The 20,433-nt window shown below is 41.8% G+C and overlaps 1 long non-coding RNA gene across 2 annotated transcripts; it reads right to left on the bottom strand.

The window, feature by feature from the left end:
- Positions 1-15,913: 15,913 nt before the first annotated feature.
- LOC119335215 lies at positions 15,914-20,142 on the bottom strand. Of its 2 annotated transcripts, XR_005161725.1 has the most exons (7): positions 19,587-20,142; positions 19,398-19,500; positions 18,616-18,701; positions 18,247-18,332; positions 17,820-17,941; positions 16,993-17,104; positions 15,914-16,034 (listed from the first exon to the last, which is right to left on the bottom strand). It is a non-coding gene; the product is annotated as an uncharacterized LOC119335215 (long non-coding RNA). The 2 variants fall into 2 exon arrangements; XR_005161724.1 differs by having other exon boundaries at positions 19,398-20,142.
- Positions 20,143-20,433: the final 291 nt, after the last annotated feature.

The following is a 20,433-nucleotide window of genomic DNA, read 5'->3' as shown; positions in this document are numbered from 1 at the left end:
TTTTCTCCTCAACCCTATTCATCCAAGCCTTAAAGGGCTTACTTGCGCAACGTTCGCGCGCAATTGATGTGCCATCCGCACTCATTATACCTGGGGGCTTCTTTACCAGAAGCTTAATTATAAGGGCTTCATGCCCATCACATGTGTCAAGCCTCCACATGTACCTTTTATTCACCATTATATGCATCGATATGACTTAAGTTTTGGCCAAGCTGGGTTGCCTGGCTCCTGTGCTTACCCCTACATTCCCGATTGTTCGGCTAGGAGGTAAAGGGAGCACCTCTGCGATTGTTACTGCCGGGTCAGCCGGATGTGTACCTCAGACTGGGTGAAGCCAAAAGCTAGCGTTCTTAAGGGAATATTCGGTCGGTGACTTAAAAGATGATTTTTTATCCACTTATTTATCTGCCCCCAGATGTTTTTCTGCTTTTTTCGTAGTCCTGACATGCACTTTAGGGCATGCCACCCCCAGAGGAAAGGAACCCTTAACGGAACTATTCTCCCTGGAAGATGTTTCTTACTACCCATGTAATATAACATAACTAGTTGGGCACTTGTCTGATAAATCACTAATGACCCCTACGCCTGGTCTCCATCCATACCCCGGTTGTTTCATAACCGAGAAGGTATTCGGACACACTCCGGACTCTAGGGTCCCGAGGTCGAAGCGAAAAGGTCGGCAAAGACAAACGATCTACAATCCGGCTAGAAGGCATTTTATATGTCATTTTATAATACATTGTTAAATCGACTGATTGTATTCTTCCTCAATCCCGTCTAACAGGTTGTCTAATTTATAGTCCTGTTGGGAAAATTTAGCGGCCAGCTCTACTTGGCCGTATACTAAACTCACAGGGATCTCCTTCCCATTGGGCCCCATAGGTCCGACTTCGGCCATGTGGTTGGGATCCGCCTTCTTGTACCGCGTCTTTACCATGGCCCAGGCCTCCCTGGCACCTTGGCGGTAGGCCGAAATCTTCCATAAATGGAAGCGCTGCCGCACTCCCTGAAGTTTCTCCGCAAGCTCCCCAAGACCCTCGGGTAAGGAGAAGGCTAGCCATAAAGCCTGGATGACGCCGCTCATTGCCTGCCGAACTCGTTCGATCAGTTGCAACAATTCGGGAAGTTGATCACCCGTTGATACGGGCATCTCCTCCGCAGGGCGACCTGTGAGCATACCTGCAGACATATTCTGTCAAATTGACTTCCTCGCCGAACTCTTCTTTTCAAAGGAGTTCGCTCAAGCACTTACTATAGATGCCGCGACGAAGCCGCTGATTCTCCTTAACGGAGCCCGACAGCTCGGCCCGAACGCCTTTCAGCTCTTCTCCAAGCTGGGCATGGGCATCCTGGAGCTTGTTCCTTTCATGCTGCACCTTATGCAGCACCCTCTCGCCGGCCTTTAGCTGCCGCAGAAGTTCTTGCCTGTCCGGATCTTGTCCGGCAGCACCTGCAACGTCATTTTTAGACTTGCGCAAAGGCTAAATGCTACTTATCTTTCTAAAATAATGCGTTACCAGGAGAGGTCTCTGTGTTTCCTCCTGCGCCAGAGAGTGCGGCCTCAAGTTGGGCCTTGCACTCTTGCAGCTCCTGAGACAGTTGGGTATTCTTCTCGGTAAGATCCTACGTTTCATACGATCCTTAAATCAGTTAATATAACTACTTTAAGTCTCGGGGGCTACTGGCATATACAACTATTAAATTCTCTTACCCGTATGTCTTTTACATACTGCTCCGTGGCTCTGGTAAAACCATCTTGAGCAGCATGAAGGTGCGCGTCCCCCGCGTTAAAGGCATTCAACGCCTCGGGGGAGAAGCACGCGTCACGAAATACTGTCCGGCGGCGCCTGTGATTCAGGGCACTCTCCACCTCAGACTTGGTGGCGGACAGTCTGTCGGCATCCTCCGTCGGAGGAACGTCCGGCTCGCGCCTTGCGCTCGCCTCCCCCTCTAGACCAGGTGCTGGAGCCTGGCTGGTAGAGGTTGGATTGGCAACCTCCACGCCCGCAGTCCGGCGGACGCTTTTTTCCCTACAAAAGTCATGAGCACTCAAACGCTTCCTAGGAACGTTGCTCTAAATAATGAATTGTGAGCTACACCTTTGCGGCGACGTGTTAGTCCACGCCGCGCTCCTCTTCCGCCTACTGGTCTGGACTGGCCTTTGTTGGCCAGCCACCGCGGGCTCGGCTTCTCGCCCTAGGGGCGCCTCCTGCACAGCGCCATCGTATACGGTGGTCAGAAATAAGCAAGGAAGGAATGACAGTGTCAGGATTTCGGTCGCAATCACCTGGGAAGCCGGATATAGTCCGGGATAGTCGGCCGTGATGGCGACTAAAGCATTGTCCATGCTGAGCTGGTGGAACACCCCGTCGATTAGCTCCACCATTATGTCCGGATCCTCTTCAGAGGCCGGATCCCGGGATCTCTCTGGATCCTCGGGTTGCGGAGCTGGACTTAGCATGTCCTCCACGATCCGGCGCAGCTCCTGCGTCGAAAGAAGAACACAATATAAGAAACTTAAGTTTCAAAAAGCATGGGTCGGGCACGCAGAGTGTTCACTTACCCAAGGCCGGGGATTATTCATGGAGAACCCATTTAACGGGTTCGTCCGAAGGAAATCCTCCTTCTCCCCCTTATACAGGCCGGACAGGATCGTCACCAGATCTTCGACTGAATCCGGCCCTTTGCGGCCATGACGGGTGACATCGTCCTCCCCGTTGAAATCCCACATGGGGTGGCCCCTGTATTGTAGTGGCTGCACCCCCCGCATAATGCATGTCGCCATGACTCCAATCATGGTCAACCCCGCATGGGCCAGTAACCTTATTCGGCCCATCAAATAATGGATGCTCTTGTCTTCCTCCAGTTGGGGGCTCCGCGGACGCCAACTAAGGCGTTTCTTCAGAGGAGCATTGCTGAACTCCGGGAGGCCGATCCGAACAGGGTCCGGCAGCGGAGCGTCTTCTATATAAAACCATTCCGAAGGCCAGTCTTCGGACGCCTTCTTAGGGGTTCCGGATGGATATCCGGTCCCGGCAGTGCGCCATATTTCGGCGCCGCCCACTTGATATATGGACCCCTCGTGAGAACGGGGTACAAGGCAGAACAACCTCTTCCACAACGCGAAATGGGGCTCGACGCCCAGGAATAGCTCGCAAAGAGCTACGTAACCCGCGATATGCAGGATTGAGGCGGGCGTGAGGTGATGAAGCTGGAGTTCGTAGAACTCCAGGAGCCCGCGGAGGAATGGATGTACAGGAAATCCGAGCCCCCTTATCAGATAGGGGACGAAGCATACCCGCTCCCCTTTGTTGGGATTTGGGGTAACCTCCGCTTGCTTCCCACCTTTGTAGGTGGCCAGCCCGGCTCGAACCGGAACCATGAAGGCCGGAGGGAGATATCCCCCCGCTTGGAGCTTCACCAGCTCGTTGTGCGGAACAGAGCATCTCCTCCAATCTCCTGGCAAAGGGCTGGGAGCGCGAGAAGAGGAGCCGTGTTGACGGTCCATGATGGAATGGATTCTTGGTCGAAAGCGCTCCGATGAGTATTCGCGGGAGGAAGATGGTGATTTGGATCTGGATTCTTGCCTCCCTTATAGGCGGATTATTCGCACAACTAGGGGGTAAAACATAAAAGACACCCTGGCTTTTCACATTCGCGCGACGCGTGGAAGAAGGCCATTATTGGGCGTGGAAGCCAAGACGCGCAACATTGATGAGGAAGCCCGACACTGTTCGGCAGGTACATAGAACTTGAAGGAGAACCCGCCTTGCAACGCCGAAGACTACACACATGCTGGACTTATCGTCATTGAAGCCTGGTTCGGGGGCTACTGAGGGAGTCCCAGATTAGGGGGTGTCCAGATAGCCGAACTACCATCATCGGCCGAACTATCATCGGCCGAACTATCATCATCGACCGGACTCCAAGACTATGAAGATACAAGATTGAAGACTTCGTCCCATGTCCGGATGGGACTTTCCTTGGCGTGGAAGGCAAGCTTGGCGATACGGATATGTAGATCTCCTACCATTGTAACCGACTCTATGTAACCCTAGCCCTCTCCGGTGTCTATATAAACCGGATGGCTCTAGTCCGTAGGACACAACAACAACCATTACAATCATACCATAGGCTAGCTTCTAGGGTTTAGCCTCCTTGATCTCATGGTAGATCCACTCTTGTAAACATAGACAATATCAATATCAATCGAGCAGGACGTAGGGTTTTACCTCCATCAAGAGGGCCTGAAACTGGGTAAAACATCGTGTCCCTTGTCTCCTGTTACCATCCGCCTAGACGCACAGTTCGGGACCCCCTACCCGAGATCCGCCGGTTTTGACACCGACACCTGGTATTACTTGATGAAGATTATAGCGCTCTCAGAAAACTTGATAGAACTATTCGTCACTCTCCGATGGAAAACTATGTTAAACAAACATTGCATTCATATAAGCAATCATTCTAGCAAACAATACTAGCAATCAAAATAACAATCAATAAATAAAACAACAAAGAAATAAATAATAAAAACTCAAATAAAATCCAAAGAAAATTTCAAGAAACACTAAAAAGAAAACTATAAAGAAAAGCCCTATGACTTAGACTACATAACACAAAATAGTTCTTGCCACAATTAAAACTTAATAGAACATAAAAATCTAAAGTAATAAATTAACAAAAAAGAAAATACTAAACAACTAAGTTAAAAGAAGGAAATTTTCTAAGGTTTTAACCAGCAAAAAGAAACACTTTAAAAGCTTCTATAAAACCATATTTATGACCTATACAAGTTTTTTATACCAAACAAAAACAAAAACAATTTTGTAAACAACTACAAAAGGTGTCTACTCAAGTTTAACATAATTTTTTTGTCAAAAGTGACAACAAGAAATAATTTAAAATAGTTAAAAAAGAAAAGAATAAAAGTAAAACAAAAACAAAGCCAAAACATTACTGTTTTTGCTAAAACCCTATTTTGAATTATTCTAAAAAATACCCTAATTAATTCTACTGCCAAACAATTCCACAAGTCACCAGGAGCAAAAATAATCAATTTAAAATCTATTTTCGAACTCAAGATATAAGCAAAATAGTGGTTTGACCAAATTTCATCAAATTCAAAATTTTCAACTTTTCAAACTTGGCTCAAATTGAATCCACGGGACCAGATGAAAATTTTGAATCTAATGCAAAAAGAATCAGTCAGAAATATTATAAAACCTAAAAGATATTCAAATTCTAAAATCAGAACTATTTCTGAAAAACTAAAAGAAAATAAAAAAAGGAAAATTCCGACGCGTCGGCTAAGGGCCACGTGGCAGCTCCTGAATGGCCTAGTGTGTGTGTGTAGGGGGGGTGCGCACGTGAACTACGGTGAACGACCGACATTTAAAGGAAAAGGTTCACGCCTTTAAGTGATCTAATCATGGCCGTCTACACGAGATCTAACGGGCGAGAGGGCTCCTGCGACTCACATTGGGCGGCAAGGGTGACATTGACGGCGGCTCGAGCTTGTTGCGGGAGGGGCCTTCGGTGGTCCTCGAGATCCGAGAAGTGGTCGGGGAGGTGCGGGCGACGACAAAGGTGACGCAGTGAGGTTCGGGGATGGCCGAGGCGAGCAGGACGCCGACAATGGCGTGGCGACAATGCGGTGGCTCAGGCGAGCGATAGCGAGGGCAAGAGAGGTTTAGGGTTGGGGGTTTTGCACGGAAAGGAGCGAGGGCTCGGCTTTTATAGCCAAGGGGGTCTTGTGGAAGGGGTCGGTGGCGAGATACGGGAGATCTGGAAAGGGATTTGTTGTCACGATAGAGCTCTGACGAGCTATGGAAAGGGATGGAGGTGGGTAATCGCGCGGGAGATCGGCGGGGCTAGGACCCACTATCAGCGAATGATGAAAAGGGGGAAAGGGATCGGTCGCTCGATCCGAATGGATTCGGATGCGCGCGTGTGCGAGTGGGCTGCGAGAGAGAGCAAGGGAGATGGGCCATGGTGCTATTGAGCTTCAGCCTATTTTTGTTTCTAAAACACATACAGAAAAAAGAGAATAAAGAAAAGGAAAATAGAATAGTACTTAGGCATATATTATATCAAAATGTTCAGAATAAAAATTCCTACAACATGACCTATTTTTCAAAGTCAAATAAAATCTGTAAAAATTCAAATAATGCAAATAGTGCTACTATTGCATTTAAAATAAATAAAAACTAATTTTTAAAGTACCAGAATAATTTCAAATTTATTTTCTCCCAATTTTTCATTGAAGGGAATCATTTTACCCTTATTTCCATATATTCATTTTTAGGAGAAAAATAATTCGAATAAAACCCAAAAAACTCCTAAGTGGTTTTGAATTTGAATTTCAAACCACTTTCAAATATTTTTTGTTTTTTTATAATTCAAATATATTTCAAATGCCTCTGAATTTTGAAGTGTCATATTACTTCTCTCATTTTGAATAACTTTTAGAGAATTTGAAATTTGGAAATTCAAATAACTTCAAAATGAAAGTGGGTTTTAAATAACTTCAAAGTGATTTTCAAAATGGTTTCTTTGAAACTTCCAACTCTCTTTCTTAAAATTTGAATAAGTCATTTTATCTTCTCCCATGAAACTCGTTGAGTTGCATAAAGCCTCTGAATTTGAAATTTTTCCAAATGGAATTCAAATCTTTTCAAATCCCTTTTTCTTTTTTTAAATGGAAGAAGTCATATCATATTCACTCTAGGGTTTTATGATGAAATGAATTTGAATTCATGGAACCAAATGCAAAGATGAAAGTTTGGGAAAGTTCTTTTATTCCCTCTCATTCAACTTTCAAAATGTTTCAAATTCCACTCAAATTCACACAATCATTCACACAATAATCAAGCAAAAAAACAACTTTTTTTAATATAACATTCCAAAATTTAGAATTTTGGGATGTTACATTCCATTTAGGCCAATCCGAGCGCTTGAGGCACTCTTTCATAGATTTTGGCTCTGGATCCAGTTGAAGGGTTTCAGCAAGTTTTGGGGAGAAATCTATGTCGACAACTGTAGAGTTTCTACTGTATGTTTCTCCTGAATCAATATAATTTATGGATATTTCATTAATTTCTTCATGCATCATTCGATTTCCCATAACAATGGTGTCTGATTATTTTGATATCCCAATATTATAATTTGTGCGCACAATTATGTTGGGTTCTTGATGTTGAACATCTATTTGGTGTCCATCAACTTGAGGTTGATTTACATTTACTGTCATCGATTTTGATTTTCTTTGTTTCCGCGGAGGCTTTAGAGAAGCCTTTTTTCCGGTGACAAGATTTCTCTCCTTTTTATTTGCAATTGGAAGTTCAGTAGTTTTATTTGGTACCTCTACTCGCTCTGGTGCATTAAGTACAGTGGTATAAGATTTAGTGACACCTTTGTGATCAGTAAATGTGTCTGGCAGGTTATTGCAACGTGTTGCAAATCTATAATATTCCGAACTTCAGATTCAAATTCTTTAGTACGTGGATCTAAGGACTGAATGCCCGTAACATTCCAATCTATTTTCTGACATTTTTTGTGGCTTGTTTATGCCCCCTAATGTCGGGAAATGGTGCTCACCAAAAATTGAATCAGCATATCGGGCTGTGAACAGGTCCCCTGTTAGGGGTTCTAAATATTTTATAATTGACAGAGAATTATATCCCACATAGGTTCCTAATTTTTTGGGGCCCATAGAGGTACACTGCGGTGGTGATATTGGTACGTATACAACGCAAGCAAATTTTTGCAAATTGGAAATACTTGGCTGATTTCCACGTACGTTTTGAAATGGGAAAGTTTCATGGTATGCGGTTGGTCTAACTTGGATCAGATCTGCGGCATTGTAAAACCGCATGTCCCCAACAAGAAGTTGGTAAATTGCAAATCTATAATAGTGGTCTAGCAATTAATTTTACACCTTTGATTATAGATTTAGCCATTCCATTTTGAGTATGAACATAGGGTACTGAATGTTCTAGATGAATTCCTAAAGCCATACAATAATCATTAAATGCACGTGAACTAAATTCAGCAACATTGTCCATTCTTATTGTTTTTATCCCGTGTTCAGGATGATTCGCTCTCAATTTTGATAATTCAAACAATTAATTTGGCAAGGGCATGGTTACACGTGGATAATAGATACACATGTGACCATCTAGTAGATGCATCGATTAGCACCATGACATAACTAAATAGTCCAGATAGAGGTTTTATGTGACCACATATATCTCCTTGAATTATTTCAAGAAAATTAAGTGACTCAACTTTAACTTTAAAGTACGATGGCTTAATAATTAATTTCCTGGTAGCATAGGCGCTACATACAAAATCTGATGATTTGGGAAATCCTTTAATTGGTAAATTATGACCAACAACATTACTTATAATTTTTCTCATCATACCTATGCCAGGATAACCAAGGCGATCATGCCAAGTCTTGAATTTATCAAGATTTTGAATAATTATTTTATATGCAACATAAGGTACATGTTTTATGTATGTAAAGGATAATCCGAATGAAAATGAAGGAATTTTTTTAGAGTTTGTTCCTCATATCTGTTGCTTTTTGTTAAAAGCAATTATTCTTTGTTATGCACCTCTACTGTTTTTAGATGGAAATTGTTAGATCGGCTATGTTTGAAACTTATAAGGGCACGTGTAGTTTCAGGATATAATAGTGCATTATGAATTACGATAATAGTACCCATAGGCAGTGGGAATGTGGCTCTTCTTGAACCAATAATTGCTTTGTTATTTCTAGTTATCTCTACTATTAAAGGAGGATCGAACGTCGTGATGGTTCGACCTCCATCGAGGCCCCCTCCTATCGCTAGCTTTCCCACCCACGTCCTCCCACCGTTTTTTTTAATCCCTCAGAAAACCAGAGGCAAGTAAACAAGGGAACCAAGCGGTTCAATCAACATCTTCCTCCCCACCTCGTACGGTCTACACACAACATGGGCAAAGAAAAAAAACAATGGTTCGACCTCCCGTCGCACGATCTACGCAGCAAAACCAGTCCACGATCGCCCCTGCTTTTTTCGTGTTCAATAGGCGCTTTTGCCCACGATCTATCCACCCGAAGCCCACGCACACCACGTCCGTCTCTCCCACCCCGTACTTCTTCGCAGCCGCAGCCGCCGATCCACACCGATCTGCTCTCCCACTCTCCGTTCTCCTTGATATGGTGCCGAGCTCCTCCGCACACCTGCTCTCCGTGCCGTTGCGGCACCGGCAGTGCATGCTGCTGCTGGGTTCGGGTACGCGACGCCTTCGCTGGTGTGCCACCAACGACGAGCCGGCGCGCCGTCGTTGTCCCCTTCCGCGTGGGCCGACCTGGACGGAAGGCTGTCGATCCATCCTCGACTGCGAGGCGACGGCTCGACTTCCTCCGATCTGGTGGTAGGACGAAATCCCTTTCTCTCTTGCTTCTATGCTTGATTTAGTTCTGTTTTTGTGCTGATCTGATTTACTTTCATGGGCGTTTTGAGTTACTTGCATGTACGCAATCTTTCCCACTTTAGATAACTCATGATCCAACCCTTGTACTCACGGTTCAGTATAAAATAGTACAGGAAATATTCTATATTTTACGGTCACAGTGTACATGGTGAAAAGTATTCTATATGTTTTTTTCTATTGATACAACAATGATGTATATGATTATTATATGGTGTCCAAATGAGGCATGTGATTGTAATATGATGTGTTTGTGAAATGCGAGCAGTAGCCAGTACATATTTTCCTCTTGTGATTTTGATAGCTCGGTGATGGCGGGCGAAGCCACCAAGCATCGACACACATCCTAACCAATTCGGTTTGGTGTCATCTTGGATCTGACTAATTTTCTTCTTTTTTCGCATGAAGTTCTAATGGATTAATATTCTTGTAGGTTGATTTGAATCCCCAGGTATGTGGTTATGCATGAGCTGTGGAAGCAAAGGTGTGTGTCGGCTGGAGCTGATTTATGGGGCTGTAATTTGGATGGTACAAAACTGTATTAATACAGGCTCCCACTCAAAATTTCACTGCACCAAAGGTTCTCGTAAGTGCTTGACTTTGTTTCTTCATACTATGCGGTATAATACCTATGGGACATGAAATTAGTAATTACCCTTAAATATTGTCTGTACTGGATAGCCAAAATTAGGTTTATTTGTTTCTCTCTCCTGAGCACATTTTTATAACATTGCTACTCAAATATAACTTGTGTTTCCCTGTCCTGCATTTTTGCATCGTCCTCCATACAAAAACATGATGGGATTTGGTCCAGGTGAGAACATACAGGACCGTAACGATCAGCCTGTTTTAATTTACTGAAACTGGGTAGAAGCTAGACAGGGACGTGATTATCCTTGGTATAGCTCCAAAGAATTTTAATGTGCCAATTAAATGTGATGCTTGGTGGTAGATTGGAAGCTTGCTACATGTTTTTCTCAATGGGCATACCTGTTGTTATCTTGCCAAAGCCCAAGTTTATACAATTATGCTTCTGTAACTACAATGTCAGTACATTATGCTAGGTATGTGCCTCTTTAGTTGTCTCTTTCTGGTTTGGTCTGTGTTTTCTGTTTAGTTATGGGGTGCCTAATTCTTTAGTAATACTGCACTATTCTGCAAAATTATGGTCTAACTTTACTGGGCAGAATTATGGCCTAACTTTACTGTACTCTTGCAATTTTTCTCCTGCATGATCTACCAAATGGTGTTAAAATTTACTGGGCAGAATTATAGACTGATTTATGAAGGACACAAAACACCATACATGATTTAGCTGCAGCTCATGAAGTGCTGATCACGTTGCTTCACGAAAGGTTCACATTATAATTTGCAATCTGAATCGGTTTTCGCAAACATAAAATGTTAATACCCTTTTCTATGAGCTTTTTACCATGTGAAGCTTGTCTGTTTAATATGTCCCATAATCCTGAGAAGAATCATGACCATTGATGAAATCCAGCTCTCTCTTTTTTTGGAAAAAATGCTAGGAAAAAAAGGTTCATAGTGATTTTTCCTTTCCTGCGAGAGCTGACATAGTTTAAAAAGAGTGCACTTCCGGCCATGCTGAATTGTAGGATAAAATGACCATGGAGTTAGTCATGGTCAAGTTGACTGAAGCATGTGTATCCAAACTGATACATGTACTGCATTATGTCTTTTGTACGGAGATATGGACATGCTTTGTGCTTGTATTTGTAGTTTAGTGAGTTTACTCCTTCTCGGACAAACTTAAAATTCCAAATGTTTACTGGGAATGTGTTTTGATCCTAGAGTGGAGATGCAGAAAGCAAGTGTGAAAAAGGCACCAAAGTTTGTCAGCACTAGCTCTATGCATGCCTTTGTGAAACTGAATGGCATTTTGCCACACCTTGTCACACCTTTCTGAGTAGCTGAGAACTAATAAAAAAAGTTTAATTATTTTCATTGTGCTATTTGTTGATTCTGGTGTGCCCTTGATACTCCTATGCATGGCGCATTTGATCTATTAAGTGAACTTTTTCTTCCAATCCAGCACCATTATGTTGTAATGATCAAGCTTTTCGTCGACTGCAAAAGTTCCAACAAAATATTATGTTGTTTATTTCTCTCCTAAATCACTATTTGTTATAAAAATAGTGAAAGAAATAAACAACATAATCTTCAGTATGTTTAAAGTAGGATATCTGGTATTGTGGTTTTAAAATTTGTTGGATATAAACTGGCAACAATATCATGTGAACTTGGATTTATAGATGTCTTAGTATTAATTTGATGTCAACTAACAGTAGCACATCTCTAACAATGATACTCGAAGAATTGTTGTGTGTTTGTAGGAAACACTATATAATGAGCATATAACTTTCTAGATGATTCACTGACGCATTGTTGATTTTAAGGCGCAGAAATTACTGGCATTTGTTATGAGCGATCTTAAATATGTTTGCTTCTCTCTCGGGTAGAAAACTTTGTTCCTTGCAACGTGTTGATGTCTACCTCTATGCCATTCCAAAGTGAGGATTTGTATATGTCTATAACGACATCCATACATCTTTAGCTATAGTATCACTGAGGTGTCTATCAGCAGATGATTATGAGAATCACTAGAAGGTTAACCGGGTTTGAAGAAGATAGTGACACATAATGGGGGAGTACAAAAAAGGAGGAAGAATACATTTTTGTCTCTTGCAAAGTGGTCACAGAAAAGGAGTTCCACTACAGTAAGTGATTTCAGGGGTACGATATGGTCGTAGTTGGCAGAGTAGGAAGCATGAGCGAATAACATCATTTTTCAAGTCGCAGTTCGCTGAAACAGCCATGTAATCAATAGCGCTCTATCCTTTTGCTATTCTGTAGCCACCAGAGATGAAGAAGATGTTTGCTTGGTCTGTTTCGGCTGGGTGCTGGAGGCTATTGGGACTGAGATGAAACTAGCGATCCCTGTTGCAGCTTGTAATTTTTAGTATCGTTGTTAAATTTTGCCTTATGCCTTGATTGGTTTGGAGCTGGAGGTGAATTTGATCATTGCCCCAATATCACTAAATATTTGTTGGCAGAGTTGACATTCATCTTAACGTGTTTCATTTAATGTCTCTTGTTTGTTGTCAGGTCATAATGGAGAATCATTTGTTGTAGCGAAGAGAGTGAAAATAGAGTCGAGGAGCAGACGTGAAGGGTGAAATTGAGGAAATGAATTATTCTGTAGTGGTCGCTTTGGCTACTGTCAGATTTGTTCGTCAAGAAGACATCCAAAAAACCCAGCCCAATTTTACACCCTTTGAAATTAAGCCTTCTCTACCTGGGTTTCATAGTTGTGCACTATAATTGCATGGTGTTTCGGTCAGAATTTGATGCGAGCGATATATGCGTCCAAGATGTGGCAAGAAGCATATAGTAGTGCAAGAATATGTGTAGCCATTAGGAACAATAGCTATGAGTCCATGACTAGCACCAACAATGCTAGAGTAAGGGTGGATGAAGAGAATGGTGGTGGGCCAAGAGGGAAGGGAGAAATATATCACTTTCATTGCATGCAAGAAAATGGTGCCTAATGAAACACAAAGGCTTACTTGGAGCAAAGCAGCGAATGAACATGAATGAAAATCATGTACTGCCATCTTCTGCACACATTTTTGAATTAAAACAAATATATATAATCATAATGTCTACATTTTATTTCGTATCCGTGGCAACGCACGGGCATTCGACTAGTGGTCATAACATTTTCCTTCCTCTTAGTAAGTGTTTGGAAATATTTTGCTTCTGTTAAAATTGTGTTGGTGGTAGCACTATCCACTAAACATAACTCTTCTTCTATCGGATTGTTCCCATAAAAGTTATTTCCTCTTCTTGGCCTATACTCTATTCTAAAGCAATGCGTGCACGATAACATGAGAAGATAAGAGAGAGTTTAAGTGAATGGAGCAACTTTCATTGATGTTGAGTTCAGGTATTTATATGGCTTAAAAAGATGTTTACGTTGTCGGTTACAATGATTTGCGTTGATTCAAAGAGACGCAGCGACGGTTCGCTAATAGACAGCGTATGGACAAAGCAGTATCCTAACTGTACATAGGATATTCCAAGGAATGTACTAATTGCTTAATTAGCCTAATTTTGACGTTAATTTACTCCTAACATAGACAAAGAAGCACAAACAAATTTTGGCTCCTAGGTGCATATGCACCCATTATCCAAATACACATTTTAAAAAGTTGAAAAATTCGGAACAAAAATCCCACGTGTATTTTCGGACATTTTATGTGCGTTCACAAGGTTTCGGTGAAAAACGATGTTTTTGTGGCTTGTGCAAAAAAGATAAAGAAATGCCTCATGAATAATTAGAATGAAGCATCAGAAATTGTCTTTTTTACACAAGTCACAAAAAACGTCGTTTTTCACTGAAACCTTGTGCACACACATAAAATGTTCGGATATACACGCGGGATTTTTGTTTCGAATTTTATAACTGTTCAAAATGTGTATTTTAACAATGGATGCATATGCACCTAGGAGCCAAAAGCAATTACCGAAACAGAGTTGTCACAAAAAGCTACTCCACAATGTAGGTTTCCCTAGGAAAAAAAGGGGCGCCCCTATGTCTCGCACAAGCGAGACAGAGGGAACCCCTCGCTGAAGGTTGCGTGGGAATCTGCCGAACAGTTCGGGCCAAATCCTGAAGAAAGCTCAAAAGCGCTGGTGCTCCGAGTTGGGCCGGCCCCGGGAAAAAAGAGGCCCTGTTTTCTGTTTTGTTGGTTCTTCACGTTTTCTGTTTGTGTTTTCTTTCTGTCTTTTTTTCCTTTTATTTATACCTCCAAATATTATATATATTACAAAAATTGCTCTAGAAAAAACATTTAAAAAATGTTGACCAAGCATTTGAAAAATGTTGAATATGTATAGAGAAAAAGCTTATCACGTATACGAAAAATGTATAAAAGATGTCTATGCAACAATTTGATCATGTATTTAAAAATGTTAATCAAGCATTTGAAAAAAATGTTGAAAAAATGTTAAATGTGTATCGAATTTTTTTTGACCATGTATTGAAAAAAATAAAGAATTTTTTTGATCATGTATATAAATGTGTGTATCAAGTATTTGAAAAGTGTTGAACAATTATTTGAAAAATGTTAAATGTGTATAGAAAAAATGTTGACTATGTATTAAAAAATGATGAATTTTTTATCATGTATATAAAAATGTTAATAAAGCATTTGGAAAAACTGCTGAATAAATATTTGAAAATGTTAATCAACTATTTCAAAAATATTAAATGCCTTTAGAAAAAATATTAATACTGCATTTAGAAAATGTTAATCAAGCATTTTCCAAATGCTTAATGTGCATAGAAAAATGTTAGCCATGTATTAGAAAATGTTAATCTTGCATTGAAAAATGTTAATCAAGCATTTGAAAATGTTTAAAAGTGTGTATAGGAAAAATGGTGACCAAGTATTAAAAACATGTTCATCTTGTATTTGAAAAATGTCAATCAAACTTTTGAAAAATGTTTAAAATGTGTATAGAAAAAATTTTGACCATGTATAAAAAATGTTAAATCTTTATTAAAAAAATTTAAACATATTGTAGAAAAATGTTATCGACATATAAAAATAATGCAGAAGGAAAGCCAAAAGAAACGAAGAAAATAAAAAAAGAAAACAAATAAAAAATAAACTAATGAAACAATTGAATTTAAAATAAAACTAGAGAAGAAAAAAGAAATGAAACAAAATGAAACAAATAATAAAGAAAGAAGTAAGAAAAAGCAATAAAAAGGAAATAAAAGAAAAAACCAAATGGAAACAGAGAAAAACTAGTAAAAAACAAAAGAAAAGCAAAGAAAACAAAAAAAAGGAGAAGAAACAATGGAAAACCCAACTCGTTTCGACTTAAGTAAAAAAAACGCCCTACTACTCCATCACAAACCTGAGCGTAGCCCAGTGGCTAGCCGCGTGCTCCCGCAATAAGGAGGCCTAGTTTCGAATCCCATTCACCTTTCTTTTCTCCTCTCCTTTTCCTGTATTTACTGTGCGTGTTTGGGGCCGGCCCATTTACTGTAGACCCCTTCAGTGAGACATCGCATATAGCCAAGGCGCGAGGGTGCCGGTCCCAACAGATAATAATAAAGTGAAGAAAAAACATTCAATTACCCCATGCATCCCATTGCCAGCACGGAAAATCTAAAATGATGCTTAATCAAGTATATCATCACATATATCCATGGTTGTAAGCCATGTATTTTCATACGTTTTACTCAAAACCAAACCAAACTGGTGAACGGGATAATATGATATTTCATCACAAAGCATAAAGACCCGATTCATACCATACGATCCAGTCATAATGATCGCCCATGACAATAAGTTCATTAGAAAGGATAGAAGTCTAATATGCCAAAAGACCAGATTGATAGAGCAATACACGAAACTTATATGGTTCGGCTATGGCATAACATCAGACTACATATATATGGATAGAGAAAGTTTGGTCTGACTGCCTTGTCGCCCAGCTCCTCCCTGCGTAGTAAACACCTGTTGATCGATATTATGTGTTACACAAAGAATCCATAGAGTGTGCCATACAAAAATCATCACAGCAAAAATACAGTTCCTTTTCTAACCCTTATGAATAGTGTTAGTCATCCGGCAAATGAGTAGCTCCTATTATTACTACTCACATAGTGAATATGCTAAATAATTGTGTTAGCAAATGACAAAAGTTAAAAGTTGATAACGCAAAAGAAAACATGATTATAACATCTTTAGAAATAGTTTGGTAATGTTCACTGCAACAAGACAAAAAATTCATGTAGTTCTAGGTAGGCATAAGTTACCATAGTTCTTGGCATATACATTTTTTAATCGAGGGGTGTCAGCAAACATGATTAATCCGGTCATCTAGCAATCAACCAAATGTAGGGGTTGCCAACCAAATTTCTAACATAATCGTTTTACTAATAGGGAAGCGACAATATACTCTGCTGGATATCCAAATATGCTTTAGGAGGCATCAGAAAAATGCTTATATAATATTTGTATCCCTCTTAACAACAAGGAACAATCTTGGTACACCACATCTATCTCTTTATTATTCCAAGATACCAAGATACGGGAAGCATACTAAAAAGCAACATCATTGCACCAAAACAGCGGAAATAGTTTCTTGTAACAATTCAACAGTTGTAACAATAATCCTAAATTGGGGCATGCATTTTCCTATATAATTATTAATCTGCAGAACACATTTTCCACAAAATTAAGTATTGAGCTCAAGACAACCTACTCAAGCTAATGGAACCAACAATCTTCAACTACACACAGATTGATGCAAGATAAATAGCTACCTAGACCAGACATTGAAGCAAAAGTCACTGATTTACCCAGCAGTGCAAAAAGTAAAAAATTGGACAGATGGCCATCTCCAAGATCAGGAAGGAAATATGAAACCTGAAATTTATGAAACATGAGAGAGGAAGTTGGGATGCAGTACCTGAGCGCGCTCACAGCGCGAGGACGACGGCCACGCGATGGTGACCCTGACGAAACAGTGGCGTGAGCCATGACCCGCGCTTCTATGGTCGGTGGCTATTGAACCATATAACCTAATACGAGGAGGAGAAAATTCCATGTAAAATAGAGATTTATGGTACATTCTGTAGATAACAATATATGTGGTTTTTAGTGCCCTATATAGACCATGAGGAAATTTCAGAGCCAAAAGGCATGGAAAGGAGTCAAATATATGCCATAGAAAAATAAAACTTGGAATGTCAAAAGGACGTAGACAGAGTCTATACAGATATCACGACACAGTAAGATATAAAAGACGATGTGATAGTGACTATGCTTTATTTCTAGTAAAACTATCACAGAGAAAGAAAAATGTTGGACAAACAACCCTCTCTGTTTCATGTGTGATTGGACAAACGACCATATGTTTTCATGTGTAACAAAAGCACTAATTACAACTCAAACGTTAGAAATTCATATCATGGCCCCTTCCATACACAAAGGAACAAAACCACCAACATTTCCATGCACAAAGGAACAATAATCTTAGGCCCTACCTGAATCCAAACAAGGAAACAAAAAGTGTATATTTACACCCGCTCAAATAATAAGCATGGAAACAAGGGAACAACAAAAATATAATGCATAGAGAATAGTACATTTGGCCTTTACCAGAAAAGAAAAGCCTCATTGGCCAACACGGACAAGCAGAACATGGTGAGCCCCAAAACACAAATTGCCATGCAACCATACACCTAGCTCTGGAAAAGAAGATGGGTGGATAGGAGGAGGAGAAGAGGGGTTGACCTGCAGATCCGTGAATGGAGATGGGGGGTGCTGATAGGCAGTGTGCAGGCCCAACCCCAGCTTGCCGCTCAGCCGGCGGACACGACATTGAGCCCTTAGTGCATCGACGGCTTTGATGTTCGCTATATGGAGCCACAGAAAAAAGGAGATCGGAATTGTGTATATATGGACATCTATGAGAGAGTGAACACTGGGATGCAGAGGAGAAAATGGAACCAAATGGTGATTATTACTATTCAACTTGAAAGGAAGCGCAACTTATATCCATGATTTGGCTCTTGTGAAGCAAGCATAAAAAAGCACAGAAGCAATGAAATTGCACATTCGAACAGAACAATACATGACGTGCTCTTGTGTCGAGAACAATTGCAAGTATTTTGTGCACATCACATTAGATTTGCAGGGGTAGAGAACGGGTGGGGCTCACCACGTGTGGGGGTAGCAGAAGGAATAGGTAGAGCAGCCATGAGGGCCATTCCACCTGCAGAAGCAGCTTGTCCTCATCGGAGCAACCTGCACATAAAACAAACACAGGAATCAGAATCAGAGGAGATGAAGAAACAAAGAAGAGATTCATGCCCACCCAGAATAGTCAGAGATCCACCGAGAACAAAGAACATAATAAACTAAGAGTCTAAACAGGTTGTTAGAGTTAAGAACATATATAGAAGAACAATTAATGATTGATGTTGCTAAATCAACCACCCAAAGCTGAAGCTTTTTTTATACATGGCTGCTGGAAACATGCAAATGCAATGAATTATTACTTGAATGAAGAGAAAGCATGTATAATTACCGGGTGCGTGGCGTTGTTGTGGAGGAGAGCGTGGCGGTGACGTGCCCTCTACCTAAACCTGACGCATGATGGCGGTGTCATGCCTTCTGCATCAAATGCAATTGGAACAAACTTACTTGGTACTGTTATAATTGTTCAACATAGATACTTCCGCAGCACTCTGTCCTATTAATGAACGTGAACGAGGTTTTCTCATCAGAGCGACATGATGGACAAAGTTGGAACCGACGGCGATGGGATAACCACACACACATCTTTCCATAATGTAATTCTGCAGACACAACCAGAGTATATTTTCTATTTATTTTTGAGTCAATTGCACGGTTCAATTTTATTTGAGTCAATTGCATAGTTCAGTTTAGTCCAGAAAGTTACAACTCGGATTTGATGGTGGTTGACGAACCATCTACAAGCTATGTATTTTATGTTGATTTATTCCTATGAACATGGTAAAATGTCCACACCTCCCTTCATTGGCTCTCTACACATTCACAGTAGGTTTAGTAGGGGGTTAAAAGGTGGCTCATTTCATCATACTACTTGTCTGAATTTCTGAACATCTAAATCACAGTGGTCATAACAACAATTTCTTAACTCTAAAAGTTGAACATTGAACGTGACTGAATTTCCGCACAAAAGAAAAAGAACGTGACTGAATTGAACTGAATTTTTAAACACTGAAATTAGCAATCACTGCCAGGTCGTGTCCAGAACCACAATTGCAATCAAATTGTCTAGATAAGATATATGTGCAGGTGGTAGGAAGGGGGGGTGGAGCTCACCACGTCATGGGGGGAGGAGGAGGGAGGAGCCATGAGGGCTCGTGCCTCGTCCACCTGTAGCAGCAACAACAACAACTCCACCACCTCTTCCAGATCGGAGCAACTTCACACAGAACAAACCAAGGAATCACAAGGAGGGGAGATGAAGAAACCGGCCAGACAAGGGGTTCAGGGATCATGTGCACGCACCATAGTTGGAGATCCGTGGACGAGCTCGCCGGAGATGGCCTGCAGCTAGCGCGTCCTTGGAGAGCTACGGATTCGGGTGTCTCCTTCCATGGCTGCTGTCGGGCCGGACCGGACCTCCATGGCCGACCTCGAGGACGGTCGTGGACCTGTGGATCTGGGCGCTGCCTCACCTTGTTGCTCGATCCCTCTCCTCCCCTCCCCTCCCCTTACCTTACCTTTCTTTGGTGACCGTGAACTCCAGGTCGGCCTCGGGCGCGACCTTGGAGGAGGTCGTGCGCTTGCGCGAGGAGCCCCGCGATGGCTCGGCGGCCGAGGGCGGCGAGCTGGGCGGCACCATATGGGATGCGTGCGGCTGGCTGAGGATTCATATCGGGGGTGAGTGAGGAAGGAAGAGGACTTGTGCTTCTTCCTTGCCATGGCTGGCTCAGCCACAGGAGAGAAACAGGGAGGGGATGATGGTGCGGCTGCAGATGGTTGGCGGCAGCGGCGGACGGGGAGGATGGTTGGCGGCGGCGGCTCTCTCTCGAGACGTGCAGGAGAGAAAATGAGGAGATATCGAACCCTGCACTCATTGGGGAGGAGGCAGCGAATCGAAAAAGGGCAAGTGTTGACCTAAGATGTGAAATAACCAAAATGCCCTCGGCGGGGGACGGGAATTTCGGCGGTGGCATGAGATCTTTTACCGCTGTACCGCGCCGACGGGCTGCACGGGACGTGTCCCAGCCACAGAGAATGACATGTGGGTCCGCCAGCGTGCTACCCCACAAGTCAGCAAGTTCCGATCGAAGCCATCGAGTGAGCGAGGCCGGGAAAAAATGGTAACTATTCATTGCTACAGCGCCGTCTT

The sequence above is a fragment of the Triticum dicoccoides genome, chromosome 7B (assembly GCF_002162155.2).
Source record: "Triticum dicoccoides isolate Atlit2015 ecotype Zavitan chromosome 7B, WEW_v2.0, whole genome shotgun sequence".
Lineage (NCBI taxonomy): Eukaryota > Viridiplantae > Streptophyta > Magnoliopsida > Poales > Poaceae > Triticum > Triticum dicoccoides.
Note: the sequence above shows the minus strand (reverse complement) of the source record. Positions and strands in the feature narration are given on the sequence as shown.